Source organism: Coffea arabica, chromosome 3c (assembly GCF_036785885.1).
Source record: "Coffea arabica cultivar ET-39 chromosome 3c, Coffea Arabica ET-39 HiFi, whole genome shotgun sequence".
Classification (NCBI taxonomy): domain Eukaryota; kingdom Viridiplantae; phylum Streptophyta; class Magnoliopsida; order Gentianales; family Rubiaceae; genus Coffea; species Coffea arabica.
The window spans coordinates 30,346,106-30,369,438 of record NC_092314.1 but is presented as its reverse complement, the minus strand read 5'-3'; the positions used below and the strand labels follow the sequence as shown (position 1 = coordinate 30,369,438).

The 23,333-nt window shown below is 36.7% G+C and overlaps 1 long non-coding RNA gene across 2 annotated transcripts; it reads left to right on the top strand.

Moving 5' to 3' along the window:
- The first annotated feature begins 106 nt into the window (after nucleotides 1–106).
- On the top strand, nucleotides 107–1,047 carry LOC113733695 (uncharacterized). Of its 2 annotated transcripts, none has more exons than XR_011841907.1 (4): nucleotides 107–280; nucleotides 414–514; nucleotides 722–748; nucleotides 849–1,047. It is a non-coding gene; the product is annotated as an uncharacterized lncRNA (long non-coding RNA). The 2 variants fall into 2 exon arrangements; XR_003459116.2 differs by having other exon boundaries at nucleotides 108–280; nucleotides 414–518.
- Nucleotides 1,048–23,333: the final 22,286 nt, after the last annotated feature.

Below are 23,333 nucleotides of genomic sequence, written 5' to 3'. Positions count from 1 at the left end.
TGTGCGGTATTTTAGAAACGACAGGAATGGTAATTGCTAGCTAATTAGCTAGGTTTCTGCAATTATCCTACTATCTAATTTAATAGTTCTTAATACTTATTCTTTTTTAGGGACAGCTGGAATCCAGTGAAACCCGAAATCCTTTTTTTTTCTTCTGGATTGGGGTATATTGGACGGAGCCCTAATTCCCAGACAGAAGATCTTTTGCTACTTCATCCTCTCTCCACGGAGTCCTCTTGAATTCTCTTAGCATTAGATCTCTGTGGTCTCTCTCTCAAGGGTAATTCTCCTCCGTCCATCCAACCGAACTGCCATCATGATTCTTCTTCCTTCCTTTGATTATTCTTGGCCCTAATTCCCAAATGTCACCTTGCTTCTTTTATTATTATTGACGGTATTGATCTTTTCTGCAGCCGATCGATGCATCCCTACAGGCAATTGGCGGGGTTTACTGTGAATTATCTCATAGGTGTCGCCTGTGGCTGTGGCGCTGTTTTAGCTGGGTCTGCTATACGTCGGTAATCAGGATTTTTGTTGCTTCCCCCAACCCCCCCTCCCCCACCCTCACCGTCTTCTTCTTCTTCAGGGCATACTTCAATTATGCTTTTTTAAAAAAAAAAAAATTTCTCCGATTTTTTGTTTTTGTTTTTGTTTTTTGAGTGAATCTGTCTCTAACTCAGGGCTAATTATCTTTCCTTTTTCATTTTATTGGCTTCTTCAGCGGTTGGGCCAGGAGGAATATGAGCTCGTAAGAAGCTTTTGCGTTTCGTTATAGTTGATCTGTTCTAGTCGTTTTTCTGGTCTAAATCTTATTTATGATTCTGTTTTCTGAGCTGTTGTCTTCTCAGGCACCGCACCGGCCGCAGCGAAGGACGAGACACTTCTGGCTGACTGGCGTCTCCATGAAATTGGTCTCGCTTTTACGTGCTTTGAATGTTAAGGCTATGATTAGCCATTACATATTAGATGCTACTTATTTCAACCCTATGTTTCTTGTTATGTTAAAGACTCGTTATGGATTACATTATGTAATGTCTAATTATGGAATTTGATCCTTTCTAGTTAATTTATCAAATAGTCACGTAATTATATTTGATTGATCCTCCGATATGAACTGCATCTTCAGTATTATTTTGTGCTAATGATCGAGTTTGAAAATTCAATAATTGAAAGCGATGAAGCTCAAATCTTACTGTAGACTTAAGTTGTGGTGACTTTTTGTTAGTTGAAATCAGTTTATACATTGCTCCTCCTTTGCTAATTCTGCACATTTTTTGACAAATTTTTCATAATTACCAAAACGTTAACAAATTGTACAAATGTGTCATGGATTTATTTTTAATGGTAAAAGTGAGCTGTTTCCCCGTTGGCTCGGCTCAGTTAAGACCCGAAGCCGAGAAGTCCCCAATCCCCGTGTGAATCATTTGGGGACAAGTTATTATTACAGAATTTTTTTATTTTTGCATTTTTCGGAATTTGGATTTCGGTTAATCACCACAAAGAGACTTTGAATGTAATTTATATTCTATAATGTGTTTCCTAATTCACGGTATTTAATAAACATTTGGGAAGACCATTTTAACTCCTATATTAATTATTATTTCGACCTAAAACCAAGTTCTTGACATAGATGATTTGCAATCATAGTTTACTTAGTATTGTATAATTTATTTTCTAGCACAATTTACATTGCTGTTAAACAATCCTGGGCACAAAGCAATATTGGGCATGCACGGTGATCACCTCCTAGTTGTACAATACATGCATTATGCCTCCTAAAATGATTCAGTTATTTAAAAGACACGACCGTCTGTTCTTGTGCATTCGTTAAAACATCTAGGAATTCATAGTTGGCTTATTATGCAAATACGCACTCACATGCATTCTTTAAAGGGTTTAGCTAACAAGTTAATTGGGGCCTCTAGTGTTATTTTATTTTTAAATTTTTTGATAAAGTTGAAATTAATTTGAGAAAAACTTTTAAATGTTGGGACTTGGGACGCACTAACTGTGAATGCATGCATTTATATGAAAAATTAAGTGTAATATAAGTGTATCAAGGAGTGCGTCAGGCATATGTTACAGAAATCCCTTGTTAAATAGCTATTTCCCTTATAAGACGCACATGCACATTAATTTGTGCATAATCGAAACGCATAAGCATTAATTTGTATATAATCGGAATTACCATTTCAGTCGGTTTTTAAGGGTATCTTCATTTTTGGGGAGAGTTGTGAGCGTGAGGGGAGAAGAAGGAAATTATGAAGTACTTAAACCTTTGAATCTCATTATCGTACAACTTTGACATAAGAGTTTCATGTTAAATCACCTATCGTGGTAGAACAATTTCGATCTCTTAAGTATGAGGAATTCTGGAGTATTTATGTGAGGAAACTAAGAAGAGTTATAGCATCCACTCAACACATCCTCTGAGCACAAAATTCGCAAGTAACAGACAATCAAAGGTGGACAAAATTACAATGGAGAGGTAATTCTATATTTCTACAGAAGGGGGGAAAAAAGAAGTAAAAGGTAAGTCTTATACCCAAACAACAAAAAAAAGAAAAAGAAGAAGAAGATAATGAAGAATAAAAGATGAAAAGACTTCAGAGGTAAGTCTACAATTGCAATGGCAACAAAGTTGCAGAACTTCATAAAAGCCTGTTAAATGAGTCTTTTGCTGGTCTTGTGCTGTAGCTGGAAAACAATTTACGTGAACCAGACACACCACATGAAAAAGCCACTTTTTTGCAGCAAATATTAATTTTCTCAGACTTGAGCCCGCAGCACATCCACCCATGGCTCACTTTTGCTTGTTTCCAACTATAGCTATTAGCCATTGTACCTTTTCATGAGTTTCTTTTTTTGGTTGGTTGTCAAATAATTATAAGTAGTTTGAGTCATTTGTAAGTAGCACCTAGGCTACTGATTAAGTTTGATTAGGGTCGACTTACAAAGTGTATAGTTAAACTAACCTACTCCTCATTAGTCATTCCCATCCTTATTGACCCGTTTGGTTAGAACACATTTGTTTAATCAGGATTACTGCCTCTGCATTTATATTGTTTAAATGCAACCAAATTATATGGTTTGACTGAAATTTCAGGTGAGTTTGGCGGTTCATAGATTTTGACTCACATTCATAAGAGACAATAATATTAATGTTTTGGGACAATTACAACTACTAACTTTAATTTTTCTGCTGTATCACCATTTAATTAGTTCTGAAACATCACCAGAAGAAATTGATGGCACATAACTTTCAATTCTGTTACAAGCCAAAAAAAAAAAAAAGTATGAAATACTCTTTGTAACGACCGTTCAATTATCAAATTCAGGAATGATTCATAAACTAATTTTAACATAATTTGGAATCACTAAGACTTTGTCTGAATATATAGAGAGAAAGTTGTGTAGAAAAAACGAAGTGATGGAAAAATGAGATAGAGTGAGGTGAAGATACTATAGTGAATGCCTCTCTTTTGCCCTGAAGTGATTTCTTTTTTCCTCATTAGTCAAACCTCTTGACATACATGGTTTGGCACAAGTAGACAAGTGATTTTCATTAAATTTTGATGATTTAGCTAAGCCTTCACTAGTTTTTGGAGAGAGAGAGAGAGAGAGAGAGAGAGAGAGTTACGGTAGTCCCTTAGTCAAATTATAAATCTGGTGAATTAGATAAAGATTATTACAGGTCCATTTAATTTTTCCTTTCCCTTCAAAGCAAATATCATTTTAATCCTCATCCAAAGGCACCTTATATCCATGCTTTTCGACCCCGGCCATATTCACTCTCATGGTCTTAACTTTTAGCATCAATTTTTGTTTTTCCAGCAATTGTTGATTTTGAGGTCTTTTATGGTTTCCGAGGTCAGTCATTGGTGGGGAAAATCTGCTGGGTTTATCTACCAAGTCGGAAGAGTGTTGCAGAAATGCTGAATTTCTTTCTATTTACTTTACCAAATATTACCTTATTTGTGGAAACACATTACACATCTGCAAATACAGCACCAAAAAAAAAAGAAACTAATAATAGTAGTTTACGGTTTCCCGTGGCCTTTTTCTTTTTCTAATTTTTTGAGGTAGATAGACACGCATTTGATACACATAACAATTTTGAGCACGAATTTGGTTAGTCCAATTTAATTAAAATTGGTGAATTGATTTCAGCGAAATCGAATTCGATTCGGTTTCGGTATATAATTAACTTTTGAAAGCAATTAATTAGTTTGAAAGTGATTTTCACTTCTGAATCTCAATCTCAACTGAAAACTTACTACGATTTCATGTTTCCTATTATATATACATATATATATATATATATTATAAGACATCTATATTGTTAATTACTTAATTGTGCCTTTAGATATTACATATTATATACGTATGGCCTATGTTATTTTGAATGCTAAATAGTCTTAATTACCTTTTACGCTCTAAATACAATCTAAATACAAGTAACTAGTGAATATATAATACTAAATCCATTAGAACAAGTTAACCGCACATAAACATACATAGTTACACACTATGATATTAACTTCAGTTACTACCCTTCTTTAATAAAAAAAAAAAAAGTTTTTGGATGCCAAATTCAAAATCATTGTTTTTAACAAAATTTTAAAATTGATGAAATTCATTAACTAATTTCGAAACTGAATTCTGGTCTCAATTCAATTTTACTTTGATTCAGTGAATTCGATTTCAATCGCAACTGTTAAAGGACTATAAACCGATTTTAACTGATTTTAATTAACTAAATTATCGATTGATTCTCACCCCTACGTATCAATTTTTTTATTTTTACGTTAGTTGAAATGACATTAATAATCCATCCTGTATAAATATGTTTAATTCTTAATTCTCCTCCGCACAATGACTGCAATGGTGAAATTTTTGCAAACAACTATTGTGCATCTTAATATTCAGAAACAAAAAGTGCACAAATGTCAAAAGAATTTTGTATTCACACTCATATTGGTCATCTTTGCGGTAAAAGTAACCCAAATTTGAGCATCATAGTAATTTAGCGGTGCATTATGAAACAATAAGCATTACAGAGCACAAACAGCTGTAGTCGTAAAAATGATATTCCTTCATTATTAGCATTGCGTATTTGTACAGTACACAACAATAGGTGCAACTTCTGGAAGAGACTGGGATTTTTATAGAAGCTGGACCATCACTGGCATTAGATTCTAGACATGGATAAAGCGAAAAAGAGTAATTACCGTATATAAGAGCAACGGCAGGGGTATATAGATAATCAAACAGCACAATTGCTGCAATTTTTGTTCAAGATGTAAATAGAGTGCTCAAGTAGTGCATGGGGTAAAGTCAAAAAGTCCAAAGTCTTGGAGAACCTAAAGATAAAATGACAATTCAGATTGCTCCTGATTGATCCAATTAATTTGGGATTCTGAAATGACTGCTTAATTCTTCTGTTTGCGTATCTCTATACTAAAACAAATGAAATTAAGAAAATTAGTAGATTAATGTAGTATTTACTAATACTAATAAGATTCGTAAATGTTCCACGAAGCAGGATTGTTGGATTCGTGTCTTGCTACAGAAATAAACAATCTGCAATTTGAACGTTGATAAGTATTTTTAGAATATTTATTATCAGCTTTTAAAGGTAAGATTCAATTCATAATTTGTTTACTCTGAACGCTTTGAAAAAAAAAAGTAAATGAACATTCTTTTTTCTTCTTTTTTTTTTTTTTTGTTTTTGCGTTTCTGTAAGCAATCCTAAAATCATAGTGGAGTTCGAGTAGGAAATAAGTCTCACATCTTATATTTCTGCCCCCCATTGCAACTCCCCAATTAGCATAAAAGTTTTTTCCTCTCCTCTGGAATAGAAATTTCTTTTGATAATGATTATCTTCCGTTGTTTTCTAGTAGTTGCATAATGCAATTTTTTTCATTTTCATTTGATCTTGCATTAGCAATGTAAAGTTCTCTTCTTTTTTTTTTTTTTTTGGTTGTTTTAGCAATAGAAAGTAAGTATTTAGTTAACTTCAAGCCCGAACATAAAAAACAAAATCCAAAGAATTTTCACTTCACTAATGGGATGAATTCCAAATTCCCCTTTGCTCTCCTACTTAATTAATGCCATGTGAAGATTAGGTTCCAGCTGTATGTATGCCAGATGCAGGTACAGTTCATGCTTCCTGCTCCCAAGGATATGGACGAAAATCACACTAAGGACGAAGGGAACAACAGGCCAGACTCCAGAGCAGACGCTACATCAGTAATCACCATAGCGGTAATGCATAATGGGGTTTCTCTAAAGATGTCATATCTAGGACTAGGACTTGCTAGCTATAAAACCTATACAAATGAGAACAATTAAATGGCACTAATATTCTTCAAAATACTACGCTAGCAAACAAGTATAAATACTCGACAGTTAGGACAAAAATCATTATCCTAAAGAATGAATTTTGGAAAGTATAATATATTATGGGGTGGTGGTAAATCATTTGCTTGACAATGCGAGATGCGATCAATTGAGTATTGGAATTCAGCTTTTAATTGTTTTAACAAAAGCGCATGTTGAATAACTTTGTAACGCTTGAGATTAAGAACTGTTATATTTGGCTCGCAAAACTTACATCCAATTTTAAGCCAAATTTTACATTAGGAACATAAGGAGAATGTAACTTTTTTTATCAAATAAAAATTTGTGTGCCTTGTGAGGAATTTTTTTTTTTTTAAAGATCAATAGGGGATAAAGCCTAACGCCATGTTCAATGGACTAGTTTTATTAGATTAGGAAAATTTTGATGATAATAATTTTCCTAGGTTATTTTAAATATTATTTATTTGTATCATAAATTCATTTTTCAATACTTTTTATATTTTATCTCACATATATTATATTACAAAAAAAAGAATAATGCAATAATTATTCCATATGTTATACACACTTACTCGAGCCAGAAATAATTATACACTTATTAAAAAAGATTTGCATGACATACTATGTGGATTAATCTTTACTAACGGAAGCATACAATCGTTACGAATGCATATTAGCATGTAAGTTTTTTTTTTTTTTTTTGGGTATGCAGTGACGACTATCTACCCTACTCCTACTCTATTGAGGGGAGTCGAATTTTTATGCTTTTTGTGAGATGCATTAGCCGAATTTGAACTCCCGACTAAGTGTATGAGAGAGGTTTAAAGCATTGTTTTGAAAATCGGACCAAATCGATCGGTTCGACTAATCGGACCGCGAACCAATCATAGCTCCGATCTGATTCATACTTTAGATTGATTGGACATAAAAATCGGTTAGAATTGTTTAAACCATACGATCCGTTTAAACGGGCGATTTTCTGTTAAAGTGAAAAAAATTAAAAAAAAAGAATAGATTAACCCTAAAAACTAATTACTTAATACTGCCTCCATTCACTTTTTTCTTATTTTTTTGCCTCTTATCAAGTTTACACCTCTATTTTTTATTTTCATGATTTCCTCCAAATTTCAAACTTTTTTTTAAAGTTCCAATCTCTAAATCCTAAAAAATATGAATGAAAATTTAAACTCATAATGTCTAATTTCCATAGGCATCGATTTTGTATAATTTGATTTGTGAAAATACAAATTCTTTGAAAATATTAAACTTTTTATCATATAAAGTCTTAAATTGGTCCAATACATGTTTTATTTTATGCATATATATTTCTATAAATTATTTTTAAAAAATTCATTGAGCTAGAGTTGAACCGGCCCTATCGATTGAATCTTGATTGAACAACTCGCCGATTCAATTAACTGTCCGAGTTTCAAAAAATTGGTTTAAAGAGACTATCACTCACCATTGGACCAAGGCCTATGATTAGATAAAGGGTGGAATTTAAAATGTTGGAATTAAATAAAGGGAACTAAATGTATATTAGTATCTAGGGAAAATTGTATAAACCTCCTCTGAAATTTCTGACACTAGCACTCACCTTCCTTGTGGTTTAAAAAATAACACTGACTACCCTTGAACTTAAGGATTGTGTTGCAGATTCAATCCATGCTAGGAGAGTTACCATTAAAAAAATTATTTTTGAGAAGTGAGATAAAAAATTTTTACCAGATTTGTTATTCATGCTGCTTGCCAAGTTGTATTGACAAAGAATAACAAAACATGAAACTTATTAAGAATTAGTAAATTCAGGTACATGCCAATTTTGTCACAAGAGAACAGCAAGAAACTAGTTTCTACAATAATACAAAAAACGTATTAATCAAGTTCTTAGACTTTGAATGGTAGGGAATTACGTGTACAAATATATCAGTGGTAATATGGTACAGTAATACTTAGTTGTTTAGTAAATGGGTTTTGAACCCATTAACGGGTACCACAGGTAATGATAGTATTCCCATTAACAGTCCTTGTACCCGCATTGGTGGCACGGCGACGGCTTGAGGCCTGAGAGCGTAGCTGTGAAAAATTTCTACATAATGCCATTTTCTTGCTTTTTAATCAAATATCCAAGTATTCAAGTATTGAAGCTTGTAATATTTGAGCGAATATCATCTGGAATGAACGTTAGTGGGTTGGATTTGATTTTCTAAAACATTGGTGAAGCGTGGTAGAGGATTCTGGATGATGGATGAGATATTTTTGGTTAAAGAAGAGAAACAACTGAGGAAGAAGATGAAGAACGTAAGTAAAGAAAGATAAAAAAGAGGTTGTTTGTAACAGTCCCACCTCCGGCGAATCAAAGGGTTCGACGGACCGTCTGCCCATCTGATATTTAGTAGTACTCCTTTACAACTCACATATGCACAAATGAAAATTTCCTAATATCTAATTGTATAGAGGCTATAACAATTCCAGGCAGCTGATGAATAGATGAACAAAACAACTCTGAAGGAAAGCGCAAACCTGCTAATTTATCCAAAGAGCTATTAGGTTTTCCGAAAATATGAGAAATGGAAGAGGACAAATCTTTTAATAGAACCCGAATTCTTTGCAACACATTACGCCACTTCGATACCATCCCAGAGTTCAACAATCGAAACAAAATTTCCAAATCCACATCAACTAGCAATTTTTCTACCTCTGTATCTTTATAAAGCTGTAGCTCATGTAAACTCTTCGTCAAAGCATCCACCTCCCTAAACTCCTTAAAATAAGAACAAATCAAATGCCCCTCATGATCCCTAGGCAATCCACCCCTAATAGGCACGCCCCTGAAAAACGCGTGCATCCGTGTTTAGTTTAACAAATGGACAGAACGGCCTCCTCCAAGCAACTGTCACACTTCACATAACACGCAAGAAACATTTAGCAAATCTGACCAATGGATCATTAAGGTCACCTCGAAAGTGAGAAACTAAAAAAATCTTCACCATTCCCAATTGCTCGACAAATCTATCAATCGTAACAATGACTCTTAGCGCTTCCAATTGATCCCCTTCAAATTGAGCTTTATTCCTTGCCTTCCATAAAAAGCATAAAACAATAGCTTTGAAAGCAGCCCTAATGTGATCCGTGGAAACAAAAGAGGCTGAGTAAAACCAAGATAAAACCATAGCAGAAGTCGACGAAGACATTATATTAAGAATGCCAAATCTCCGTCGGCAATGACTCCAGACCTCTGAAGCTAATGGACCTGTAAGAAGCGATTGCAGAACTGATTCTTCATGCGACATACAAGGACACCGTGAAACCAAAATAATTCCACATTTTTTAAGATTCAAATCCGCAGGTACTAGATGTTGCAGTACCTTCTAAGTACAGAAAGAAATTTTTAATGGAACAATGTCATTATATATAAGCCTATCCACTGTGGATCTATTCCTCCGTTGTCTTAGAGCCTCCCAAGCTGACTTAAACATGAAAGTTCGTGTGGTTGACTCTAACCAGACCATGCAATCATCTTGATCCGGATATAATTGAATCTCATAAATTTTATGAACTAAATCCATGGGCAACCAATGCTTCAATCGTTCCACATTCCAACCAGCCTCTCCATAAAATTCAGCCAACAACACATGAGGTGGATCCTCAATAGAAATTATATCTGCTAGAGGCGAATCGAACAACAATCATTATACCAAAAATCAACAAAACCTTTGCCCAAGCGCCATCCAATCTTGCCCTATGCAAAATCTCGAATGTCTTCTAGTCTTCGCCAAGCTAAAGGAGGCCTATAAACTAGTGCTTTAAAAGGATGACACCCTTTAATGTACTTTGCATACATAAACTCCTCCCATATGGAATCATTCTTCTGCAGACGCCACCGGAGCTTGCATGCAAATGCCGAGCTCATAGCTTCAAAGGAAACTAAACCACACCTTAGTATTCTGAAAGGCCACAACCCACGGTGCAGGAGCAAGCTCCGCCTTTTGATTTGTTAAACATTTAATAATAAATAATCATATACAAAAATATCATAAAAATACAACTAAAATGAGAAAATTTATAAAAAATACATATGACATTAATAATACTGAAAAACTTGGTTAAAATTCATCATTCAAAAGTTGTAGGCATGTTTGTTTGGCTAGTGAATTATTTGCTAGGATTTATTTGTCTAAATCATTAATGCATTTTTCAATGATTTTTTTTTAATTTTATATGCATTATATAAAAAAAGTGGTACAGTATTTCTTTCAAAAAATTATCCGAAATAATCTACTATCCAAACACATGGTTAGATCCAACAATGGATAATTATTCCCATGAAATTTAGATATCTAAATTTCTATGGTATGTATAACTATGTGAAATGATAAATTTAAAAAAGAAGGTCGTTGTAAATTTTGAGGTTAATTAATCAAAACTCGAAGTGACATAAGAGCAAAATCTTAAAAGCGAGCCCACGTATTAGTACCAAAATAGCATTGACAAAAAATGTGATGGATCAAACGCAATTTCCAGAATTCGTGCTCTTCCCATGTCTTCCCGTTAACGCTGGAATTGCAAGTGCAACTAGCAGTCAGCGCCCAGGCCATGACAAACACTATTAGCAGGGGTGGAGCCAAGATCTAGAGGTCAGGAAGTGCAAGAAATTTGATGAATACATGTAAATAAAGAAAGGAAACAAATAATTTAGTTGTCATTGAAGTTAAAAGATTTTCATATCGTTTCTTTGTCAATGTTTGTTTTAAATTTTCAATAGAATAAAAGTAAATGAATTTCAGAAAAAAATAGTGAGGGCGAGAAAATTTTAAAAATTTGAGGAGGTGCAAATAAAATAGAAACTAAAAAGTACAAATTTTCCCTAGCCAAATTGCTAATGTTTTGAAGTTCAGGGGGTTCAATTCCCCACCTTGGCCATCACATGTCTCCACCTCTGGCTATTAGCCTTGTCTTTTTCATGAATTTTTACCTCAATTTTAGTGTTTCACATTATTATGAATGTTGCATCCATTTCCTTCATTCTAACAAAGAAGAAAACGAATCCATAGAGAACCAAAAACATTGAAGACCTGTTGGGCGGTCGCCTCATGACTTGGGGCGTAAAAAAATGCACCGCTATGCTGAGGCACTTGCCCCAAATTCTTGGGCGTATGCCCAACAAAACATTCGCCACCCCCTTTACTACCGGGGGCATTTCGCTGCCGCCTCACACTCGGGCGCGCTAATGCCCGTCAAAACAGAGGCTACATTTATATACGTACATCATTAAGAATCTGCGAAGTTGAAATTTCAGCAAGTATTTGGTGAAAATTCTGGTTCAGTTTTCTGTATCTATATGAGCATGAGACTATACCATAGTTATTAAACTCGACTCGGAAACGAACCCGGCAAATGAGATGGGTCATTGGTTCAACCAGTGAGTGAGTGGTTAAGGTCACTAAATATATTTAAATATTATGTTTCAAAATTTTTGATATAAGATATATGATATAAACTTTAATAAACAATGTCATAGCAAATGCTTATTTAATTTAATTTGCTATAAAATAATTAATTCATATAAGATTCAACAAAATATAAATTTATTTAGTAATCCATCAAAGTTCAAGTGTAAAATTTTATATGTATTTAGTATAATTATCTAGCTTATTTTATGAATTTTAAGTGCAAAAAATTATTAAAACAATATTTGTCTTTAAAATGAATTATGTAATATGTTATTTTTAAAATCCATTTTATAACTAATAGAGTTTGGGGTCATAAGTTTTTATTAAAAGATTTCAAATAAATTTGTTTTAGAAAAATAAAAAAAGAATAAAGATAGAATTGACAAAACATTCATATATTATAAGAAAGCTATTCAACTAACATATGGCAAGTGGTTAGGTGGTGAGTATACTATAGAAACATCCTTAAGGTCCCAAGTTTGATTTTTGGCAAAATCTTACTAAAGTTTTTCCACAAAACCCGTTTCGTTGACAAAACTGGCCTAGTTCTTAGTTTAATTCGGTTGAACTGCCGAGTTATTGACCAATCAATGAATTCAACGCTTAAATGGTTCAATTAGAAATCCAGCCCGGTCCAATGACTGGTTCACTGGGTTGACCGGTTTGACTGCCGAGCCAGGTGTAACAACTGATGAGTTTCTACCATGCACCAAATTTTAATAAAATCTAAACACCCCATTTTTTTGCTAGTATACAAGTTGTTTATTGAGTATAGGAGATATTAGGTGTCAATCACATAGGGAAGATTGTCAATTACCATTAGTTTTTGAATTCCTTAATTATTTAGATAATCACAAGTGCAAGAAATTAAATCTATACCACAAACATGAAATAAAAGTAATAAAAGTGATAATAGAAAGCTCCTACGGCTATGGAATTCCTAACTACTCTTGCAAGTGAAATTATTGGTTAATTGAATGTTATTATCTTGGCTAGTTATGGCAAAATTTCTCGTGTATGTGAAATCTACTCTCGTAGTTGTGACGGCCCCACCTCCCCCTAGGGCGTACCCCAGGGTTCGGCAGGTTGCCTGCCCAGCTCTCACCGGGACTCGATGCTCTAGAACTAGAAAATAGAGTTCATGCCAAAAGAAAATTCTGTTTAAACGATTACATCTTCAAAAGTTACATAAACTAGTACATCAAGTCATATATACCACGAGTACCAGAAAGTAAACCCTAGAAAAGCTGATAACTACAACCATCACGACAACTATATACATCTTACTCGTCAACTTATAACAAGTACACGTTCAACTCGTCTATAATCAAAACACTAAACCCTTTCCCGAGCGATCCCCGTGTCAGCCCCCTGCTAAGGAAAACAAATAGAATGGGGTAAGCTATATGCTTAGTGAGTAATCAGGGGGAAAAATGTAAACTCACATAATTAAACAAGTAAATCAGGATAATTCATATCAATAATCTAAAGGTAACATCACAATGGTAGGATACGGGTGGCTTCAAAACCAGTTCAATTCCCTGAACTTGAACGCCTGTTGACACTGTGACAGCCCCACCTTCCCCTAAGGCGAACCAAAGAGGTTAGCGGATTGCCTGCCCAACTCTCGCCAGGACTAACGATGCAGTATAAAGCGATCTATCACGTTCGGAAACTTATAATGAACGCAAACAAGGCAAAAGGGCAAAATAACCCAGAATAAAAGAAATGAAGTCCAGGGTCGGCCATGAATAGTAACCGACCCGTCCGAATCCCAACCAAACATCGAAATACATATACAACATAACATTAACCATTTACAAGCCACAAAGGCATTTAAAAGTGACACAAAAGTCACTACATATGTGGGTTGCCAAAACAAAAGTGAAAACGGCCCTAATGTTACATTTAGGGTCCTATTTTATATACAATACAAAAGAGGCGTTCATCTAGTTCATTCGGCAACCATTTAACAAAATTCATTCCAAAATAGTCATATTCCTGTAAGGAAAACAAAAGAAACGGGGTGAGCTAAATGCCCAGTGAGAATACAACCACCATAACAACTAAGATCACAAAAGCATAACCGTTCAGTTCAAGTATGCAAATAAGAAGTAAATCAAATCAGTGAAAGGATACGGACGGCTCTCAAGAGCCCATTTCCTCGCTTATTTTCTTGATCCAACCTCATTGACCCTCCGTCAATGTTAAAAGTACCAAACCGTAGACATCACTTTACTTCCAATCCTTCCACCCAACATACCCCAACCGGGCCCGCACTCCAATCAGTAGCTTTTGGTAATACTCAAGTTTACCGGAATCAAGAGTCTCATTACTACAAGATTCCCCAGTACAGTCCCAGTGGCATGTCAATTATCACGACCAAGCCCTCGCCGGCTCGATCCAATTGACTACCTAACGGAGTTGAACTCAGTGATACAGTAAGGTCGTTGGACATCGTCCAAACAACACCAAATCAGTTTCCATAAAATGGAATGCAATAACTCATATATCAAGTTCAGTAAGACAGTGAAACAGTAGACAATCAGTGATACTATCAAAAGGGGTGAGGGCGGTCAAGTACACCCTCACCTTAATCAATTACAATATCCAAATAAGCCTTCAAGGCAACACAACCACATATAGCAAAGCCACATTATAACATTTAAGTGAGTAGTATACTCACCAAGCAAGAAAATGATGTGTAAGTGCCCGGTGCAACCCAATGAGTACAAACAAATTCACAATGATGCACAAAGATATATCAAATTTAAGCACAATAAAGAAAACTTAATTAAAGAGAAAAGATAAGAAATGCAAACCAAATATCAATCCAATAGCCTCTTCAATTGATGGCGATGCTAACCAAGATGTACAAGTGAAGGTTCACTCCTTCCTCACCCCAAATACTCTTTGGTTGAGCCAAGGAGTTTTACAACAATTCTAGTTAACCCTCAACAACCTACACTTGAAAGATCACTCACCCAATTAAGAACTATTTTATACAAATGAGGCAACCTTCACCAAGGTTTTACCACTCCAAGTGATAGGTTCACCTTCACCAAGGTTTTCACTTGAGCAACCTCACAACCCAACTTTCCCAACCCCTTATACAACCAACAAAGAATCTTTCTACTCAAAAATCTCACTTGTAACCTTGTATTTTGTGTTGGCAAAAGTCTCTTGTCTTCTTGTGCTTTGGGGTCTTTATAGAAGGTGAGAAATGGCTCCAAAAGGCTCTCCAACGGTCAAATATTAAATGCTGTCAAAACTAGCCGTTGGCCTGTCGGACGTCCGACAGGTGCCTGTCGGACGTCCGAACCACCTGTCGGACGTCCGAACCCTGCGTCCGAACGTAGGCAGAGAGTCATCAAATCTTTGCGAAATTTCTCGGACGTCCGATGCGATCGATGTGCGTCCGAGGCGTGCGTCCGATCCTTCCGGACGTCCGATGCTTCCTCACGAGCGTCCGACAGAGTTTCCTTCTTGATGTTCTTCATCCTTTCGGACGTCCGATAGCGTCCGACATGAGTGCCCTGTTTTTGCTTCTTCTTTTATGCCACAAGAATCTGTTCTAACAAATTACTCACATAAAAACATTAGCCCAAATCTACATTTTGGTTTGTTAATCATCAAAACCAAGGATTGATCGACCAAGGTCAACAATCTCCCCCTTTTTGATGATGACAAACAAAATGAAGATTTCTTTTATCAAATAAGTTCAAATAAAGCTCCCCCTTAGAAAGTGCCAACATACAAAGAAATTTCCATAAATCCTACTCCCCCTTTTGGCATCAATCAAAAACAAACTCCCCCTTTATTTTTCAAATCAAGACCATATTGAATATCAAAATTTTCAAATGTACTTACAACCATATAGCACTACTTGGATCAAATCTTCATGATGTACCTAAATATGAGAAATTTCATTTGGTACCCTTTCTTTATAGGGTCCTTGGGAGTTAGTACGACATGATCTAGCAATCCACATGAATTTCATGCCTTTTCTCATATTTTTCTTTACATAGCAATCATTTTGCATATGTCCAAATTTACAACAAAAGTTACACATGATAGAAGTATTTTGCACATAGGTGGATTTAATGCAACTAATTTTCTTACTTCTTATCATAGCAAACTTATTTGTGCCTTGAAAAGATTTGCTTTCTTTTGTTTGAGAAAACTTTTGTTTTTCATTTTGGAGAAACTCGTTCAAGTCATTAATTCTTTTCTTTAACACATTTTGTTCCTCCAACATTTTTCCATAAAACTTTGTTTTCTCTTCTAACTTCCTTTTCAAATTATTTTTGCAATCAAAAACACTTTTTTGATTTTTTAAATCATCATTTTCCATTCTCAAACATTTGTTTTCTTGAAACAGTTTGGAGTTTTCTTCCAACAAATCATTTATTTTTGTTTTCAAATCTTTATTTTTAGCATAGGATTTTCTCAAACTTTTATGCATTTTAATCATAAGAATTTTCACATCATCATCTTCATTATCTTCATCACAAGAAGAGTGATAAGAACTTACCTCATCTTCTCCAACGGCCATTAGTGCCATTTGGGCCAACTCTTCTTTTTCTCTTTTTAAATTGCATTCATCCCATGTAATTTTGCAATCTCCTCTTGAGCATCTCTTGTTGAAGGTCTTCTTGGAACTTTTGATGTGAGGAGTTGTATCATTGTCCACTTCCATGATTTCATTACCCATGAAGGATGGGTTATCCCCCACTTGAGATGCTTTAAAAGCTATGCCTCTCTTATACATTCTTGCATTTTCTTCCTCTTGCACTTTGAATTTCAGCTTTAATTCATAAGAGGTTAGGGTATCCACAAGAGATTCAATGGACATAGAATTTAAATCCTTTGCCTCTTCTATAGCATTTATTTTGTTTTCCCATTCTTTTGGCAAGGCATTCAAAATCTTTCTATTTTTCTCACCCAAAGAATATTCTTTTCCAAGCAATTTAAGATCTTCAATAATGTCACAAAATCTACTACACATCTTATCAATATTTTCAAGAGGATGCATTTTGAAAAATTCATATTGAGAAACAAGCAAAGATTTCTTTTGTTCTTTAATATCTTGGTTACCTTCATGAAATACACACAATTTATCCCAAATATCTTTAGCTGATTTACAACCTTTAATCCTACTAGATTCATTTACATCCAATGCATTGTACAATATACACATGGCCTTGGCATTCAAAGAAAGGTATCTCTTGTCTTTTTCATTCAATTCTTGTCTAGTCTTTAATCTACTCAAATTGGTGGTGGGGTCAACTATTCTAGCTTCATAAGGACCATCTTCTACCACATACCATAATTCAATATAAACGGATTGTAAGAAAATCATCATTCTTTGTTTCCACATGCTGAAATGAGAACCATTAAACATAGGTGGTCTATCAATAGATTGCCCTTCTAAAAAAGAAACTTTTATGGTTGCCATGATCTTTAGTCTAAGTGGTTAAGCTTGATCAAAAGAGACCAAGCTCTGATACCAATTGTAAGTGCCCGGTGCAACCCAATGAGTACAAACAAATTCACAATGATGCACAAAGATATATCAAATTTAAGCACAATAAAGAAAACTTAATTAAAGAGAAAAGATAAGAAATGCAAACCAAATATCAATCCAATAGCCTCTTCAATTGATGGCGATGCTAACCAAGATGTACAAGTGAAGGTTCACTCCTTCCTCACCCCAAATACTCTTTGGTTGAGCCAAGGAGTTTTACAACAATTCTAGTTAACCCTCAACAACCTACACTTGAAAGATCACTCACCCAATTAAGAACTATTTTATACAAATGAGGCAACCTTCACCAAGGTTTTACCACTCCAAGTGATAGGTTCACCTTCACCAAGGTTTTCACTTGAGCAACCTCACAACCCAACTTTCCCAACCCCTTATACAACCAACAAAGAATCTTTCTACTCAAAAATCTCACTTGTAAGCTTGTATTTTGTGTTGGCAAAAGTCTCTTGTCTTCTTGTGCTTTGGGGTCTTTATAGAAGGTGAGAAATGGCTCCAAAAGGCTCTCCAACGGTCAAATATTAAATGCTGTCAAAACTAGCCGTTGGCCTGTCGGACGTCCGACAGGTGCCTGTCGGACGTCCGAACCACCTGTCGGACGTCCGAACCCTGCGTCCGAACGTAGGCAGAGAGTCATCAAATCTTTGCGAAATTTCTCGGACGTCCGATGCGATCGATGTGCGTCCGAGGCGTGCGTCCGATCCTTCCGGACGTCCGATGCTTCCTCACGAGCGTCCGACAGAGTTTCCTTCTTGATGTTCTTCATCCATTCGGACGTCCGATAGCGTCCGACATGAGTGCCCTGTTTTTGCTTCTTCTTTTATGCCACAAGAATCTGTTCTAACAAATTACTCACATAAAAACATTAGCCCAAATCTACATTTTGGTTTGTTAATCATCAAAACCAAGGATTGATCGACCAAGGTCAACATGATGTTTCATGCACCGTCGTTAAACGAACGTCGTGCACCACCGTTTCCTCCTAGAACAAGCAAACAAATGCAATGAGACTCGATAACGAGTCATATAGCCATGCCAATTATAACCCTAATAGGGTTTCATATGCATAAATAAGCATCATAGGTAACCAGAAATTAAGAAATGGCTTTAACTTAGGCCTTAACAAAGAAACCGTATTTGACCTCATAATGCGGTAATGACACCACTTTCACTACGGTTATCGGATGGGGGTGCAAGACCCACTGTTTCGAAGCTATGAAACAGGGCTACAACAATGTAGAAGGCCACTCAGTCCAAATCTTAGCAAAACTAGGTCAAAAATGCAGAATACCACAACCTGAACCGTAATTGCAGGTTTACAAATCACACAAAACTGTAATCAGTATAACTCGGTCTATACAGGTCCAAATGCATTGATTCCAAAGGAATATGGTAGCTAAGACATCCCTATACATTTCATCAGAAGACACCAACATCTAAATCCAAAGCAATTCCAGTCAAAATGGCCAATTACAAGTGCAGTTTTCGCATTCTGATCAACCCAGAACAGCAACAGTAAAATCGACATATCTCACTCTACACTAATCCAAATGACCTGAAATTTTACAGGCACCTCAAACACATCAATACCTACAACTTTCATGTTTTGAGCAAAGTCCAATTCGGCCTCTAACCCTATGATCCAAAACCAGACAGAATAAGGGTTATCAAACCCTAACTTTTCACAATTCACTCCAAACCCAAAATTAGTTGCTATTATCACCAATTCACACCCACATGAGTCATTACCCCTCATTATCAACCATCATAGATGACCACAACATCACATTCATATTAAACCAGAAAATTCTTCAAAAAAATAAAAACTTCACCAAATCACTTCAAATCAAAAATAAATCCCAAATATCATCACTTTAGCCACTACTAAGCATAACTTAAGCATCATTAGGTATAGGAGGAAGTTTAGCATCACTTACCAAGTAAACAAGAGAGAGGAAGTTGTAGACCACCTTAGCTCTCCAAGAAAACTTCACTAAAGCACTCACTAGCACCAAGTGGTAGGATTTTATGGAGTAGAATCTAATCTAGGCAATTGTTTTTGGAAGATTGAACCAAATGGAAGCTAAAATGGTGAAGTATTTCTTTCTTCTTTGCCCAAGGGAGAGCCGGCCATGGAGGAGAAAGAAAATGGTGAATTTTGGTGATTTTTGAAGATATTTAACAACTTGGTCAAAATGTCAAAAAGCATGAATAGTTGTCATAAGTCCTAACCAATGTAGTGATGACACTTGTCACCTCTTAAATGCAATCTTATCTTTCTTTTCCTCCCACATCAATCATTTCACACACTCTACTTATCTCTTAACGCCCGATAAATTTAACACAGTATCCGAAAATTAACCTTATTGGCCGAATTTTTCCGAACTTTTCACACTAGTGGGTCCCACGTCCGTTATTTATCCTTAATTTTTCAAAAACTCTACAATACTGGAAAAATCATCTAAAAACTATAATTACTCATAAAATTTACCAGAAGAATTTTTCTAAGCCAGAAAATACAAAAATTATGCCTTTAAATGGGGAAAAACCCTAAGAAAATTATTAGGGATTTACGGGTTCTCACACTCTCTCCCCCTTAAAAGAATTTCGCCCTCGAAATTCCTTATCATTGACTACACCGGGATTAAATTGAGCATTATACTTAGCTAACAGATCTGTACCCCTCACTGGCCAGGTTCAGTAAATTATTACCTTCCACGTCTTCTAATGGATCAAAGACTTGATGTTGTTCTAAGAAGTACACCCGAGAGGACACTTTCGATCCATCCTTGTCCCTCTTCGGCTGGGCAGGGTTGGTAGTAGTTGGTGGCAGAGTCCCTTGCCGCTCGCGCAGGCGAGCTGGACAGTTAGCAATTTGATGTTCGGCACTCCCACAGAGCAAGCATTTTCCTCCTTTCTTCCAGCAATTGTCCTCCGAGTGGTTTAATTTTCCGCAATACCCGCAGGGTCCGCGTGCTGTAGAAGCCGAGCCTCCTCTTGACAGGCTCTCTTGTGACACTCTCGGCATCCGTACTCCTCCCGTTCCCTGCCCAAACTTGGGAGGGGTACTTTCATCCTCCTGTCCCGAACTACTTCCAGGAAATCCCCTCTTTTTCGCCTGGACGTTTTTCACCTGGAGCCTAGCATTCTCTACTCGTTGTGCTTTCTCCACTGCTTCGCTGAAAGTGTTAATTTGGGCTGCCGCGAGGTCCTTCTGGATTTCTACGTTCAGGCCCTGGACAAATCGCCGTATTTTTCGTTGCTCGGTCATGATAAGTTCGGGCGCAAATTTGGATAGGCGGGTGAATTGGCTCTCATATTCCGCCACAGTTTGAGCTCCTTGGCGGAGTCGAATGAACTCGTCTTCCTTCCTCTCCTGAACTAGAGGAGGGAAAAACTTCGCATTGAACTCTCTGATGAAGTTCACCCAAGTCCTAGGTGTCTGTTCTTGTTCCCACTTCTGCCGAATTACGTTCCACCAGGAACGGGCTGCCCCCTCAAGCTGGAACACGGCAAAAGTCACCTGCCGTTCGTCAGAGTAGTGTAGGGCTGCAAATATGTCAACCATCTTTTCAAGCCACCTCTCGGCAACGTCCGGGTCGGGTCCCCCAACAATCTTTGGCCGAGCGAACTTTTGAAAATGTTCGAGAGCTCTATCTTCGCTCTCGATATGATGGCCAGGGTTTCCAGGGTTTCCAGGGTTAAAGTTTGGGTTTTGGGCTTGTTGCTGCACTACTTGTGCAAGCAGGTCTGTCATTTGCTGCATAGCAGCAGCTATTTGCACATTAGGGTTTACTTGCGATTCCAGATTGGGTCCAGTAGAGGTTTTCCCCATACCCCTAACCGGTGTAGGTTGTCTAGTTCTGCGTCCACGGCCTCGACCACTCCGAGTGCCTTCCATCAATCTAAGTCAATCTAGGTCACCAAATAAATATACTGTTAAAGGGCACCTAATCCTCCTTTCCGTAGCACCAGACAGGAACAATGAAACAAGAATAAGTAACTCAAACAATTACCGCGAACAGCATTTAAACACATAACACGTATACATAGATCACATAACCAGGTTAAGCAATTATACGGAACAGTCAGTCAAGTACATACGAAGTCATTGCATGAAACAATAGGGTCCTCAAAAAGTACTATGAACAACTAGGTCACAAGTGCAAAAGAACTCACGAAAAGCTTTTCCCCTTCTAGGGCTTCGTCCAAACATTTATATCTTAATCAAGGTCGATCACGCTTAACCACCCGAACAAACCGCACGAAATTCCATAGAATCGCCTTTCTAGTTCACCTAATCCTTTCTAACCTAGGCCTTCATATCTTTCGTATCCGGGCGCAAGAATCTCGTCTAAGATAATTCACATCTCGAGCCGGCCGGTCCCAAGAGTAAATCATCCTTATTAAAGATTTCTACCCGACATATATACCTATCTTCCTCGAGTCCCATGATAATAATTTGTACACTTATCACATGCCCGGTTCATAACTTACGCTTAAACGAGCACTTAGACATATTCCGGAAATTAGGACCACAACACCCCTTGCCCAGTCTCACTCCGCGCAGAGACCACGCGACGTGGCTCTGATACCACCTGTGACAGCCCCACCTTTCCCTAAGGCGAACCAAAGAGGTTAGCGGACTGCTTGCCCAGCTCTCGTCAGGACTAACGATGCAGTATAAAGCGATCTATCACGTTCGGAAACTTATAATGCGCGCAAACAAGGCAAAAGGGCAAAATAACCCAGAATAAAAGAAATGAAGTCCAGGGTCGGCCATGAATAGTAACCGACCCGTCCGAATCCCAACCAAACATCGAAATACATATACAACATAACATTAACCATTTACAAGCCACAAAGGCATTTAAAAGTGACACAAAAGTCACTACATATGTGGGTTGCCAAAACAAAAGTGAAAACGGCCCTAATGTTACATTTAGGGTCCCATTTTATATACAATACAAAAGAGGCATTCATCTAGTTCATTCGGCAACCATTTAACAAAATTCATTCCAAAATAGTCATATTCCTATAAGGAAAACAAAAGAAACGGGGTGAGCTAAATGCCCAGTGAGAATACAACCACCATAACAACTAAGATCACAAAAGCATAACCGTTCAGTTCAAGTATGCAAATAAGAAGTAAATCAAATCAGTGAAAGGATACGGACGGCTCTCAAGAGCCCATTTCCTCGCTTATATTCTTGATCCAACCTCATTGACCCTCCGTCAATGTTAAAAGTACCAAACCGTAGACATCACTTTACTTCCAATCCTTCCACCCAACATACCCCAACCGGGCCCGCACTCCAATCAGTAGCTTTTGGTAATACTCGAGTTTACCGGAATCAAGAGTCTCATTACTACAAGATTCCCCAGTACAGTCCCCGTGGCATGTCAATTATCACGACCAAGCCCTCGCCGGCTCGATCCAATTGACTACCTAACGGAGTTGAGCTCAGTGATACAGTAAGGTCGTTGGACATCGTCCAAACAACACCAAATCAGTTTCCATAAAATGGAATGCAATAACTCATATATCAAGTTCAGTAAGACAGTGAAACAGTAGACAATCAGTGATACTATCAAAAGGGGTGAGGGCGGTCAAGTACACCCTCACCTTAATCAATTACAATATCCAAATAAGCCTTCAAGGCAACACAACCACATATAGCAAAGCCACATTATAACATTTAAGTGAGTAGTATACTCACCAAGCAAGAAAATGATGTTTCATGCACCGTCGTTAAACGAACGTCGTGCACCACCGTTTCCTCCTAGAACAAACAAACAAATGCAATGAGACTCGATAACGAGTCATATAGTCATGCCAATTATAACCCTAATAGGGTTTCATATGCATAAATAAGCATCATAGGTAACCAGAAATTAAGAAATGGCTTTAACTTAGGCCTTAACAAAGAAACCGTATTTGACCTCATAATGCGGTAATGACACCACTTTC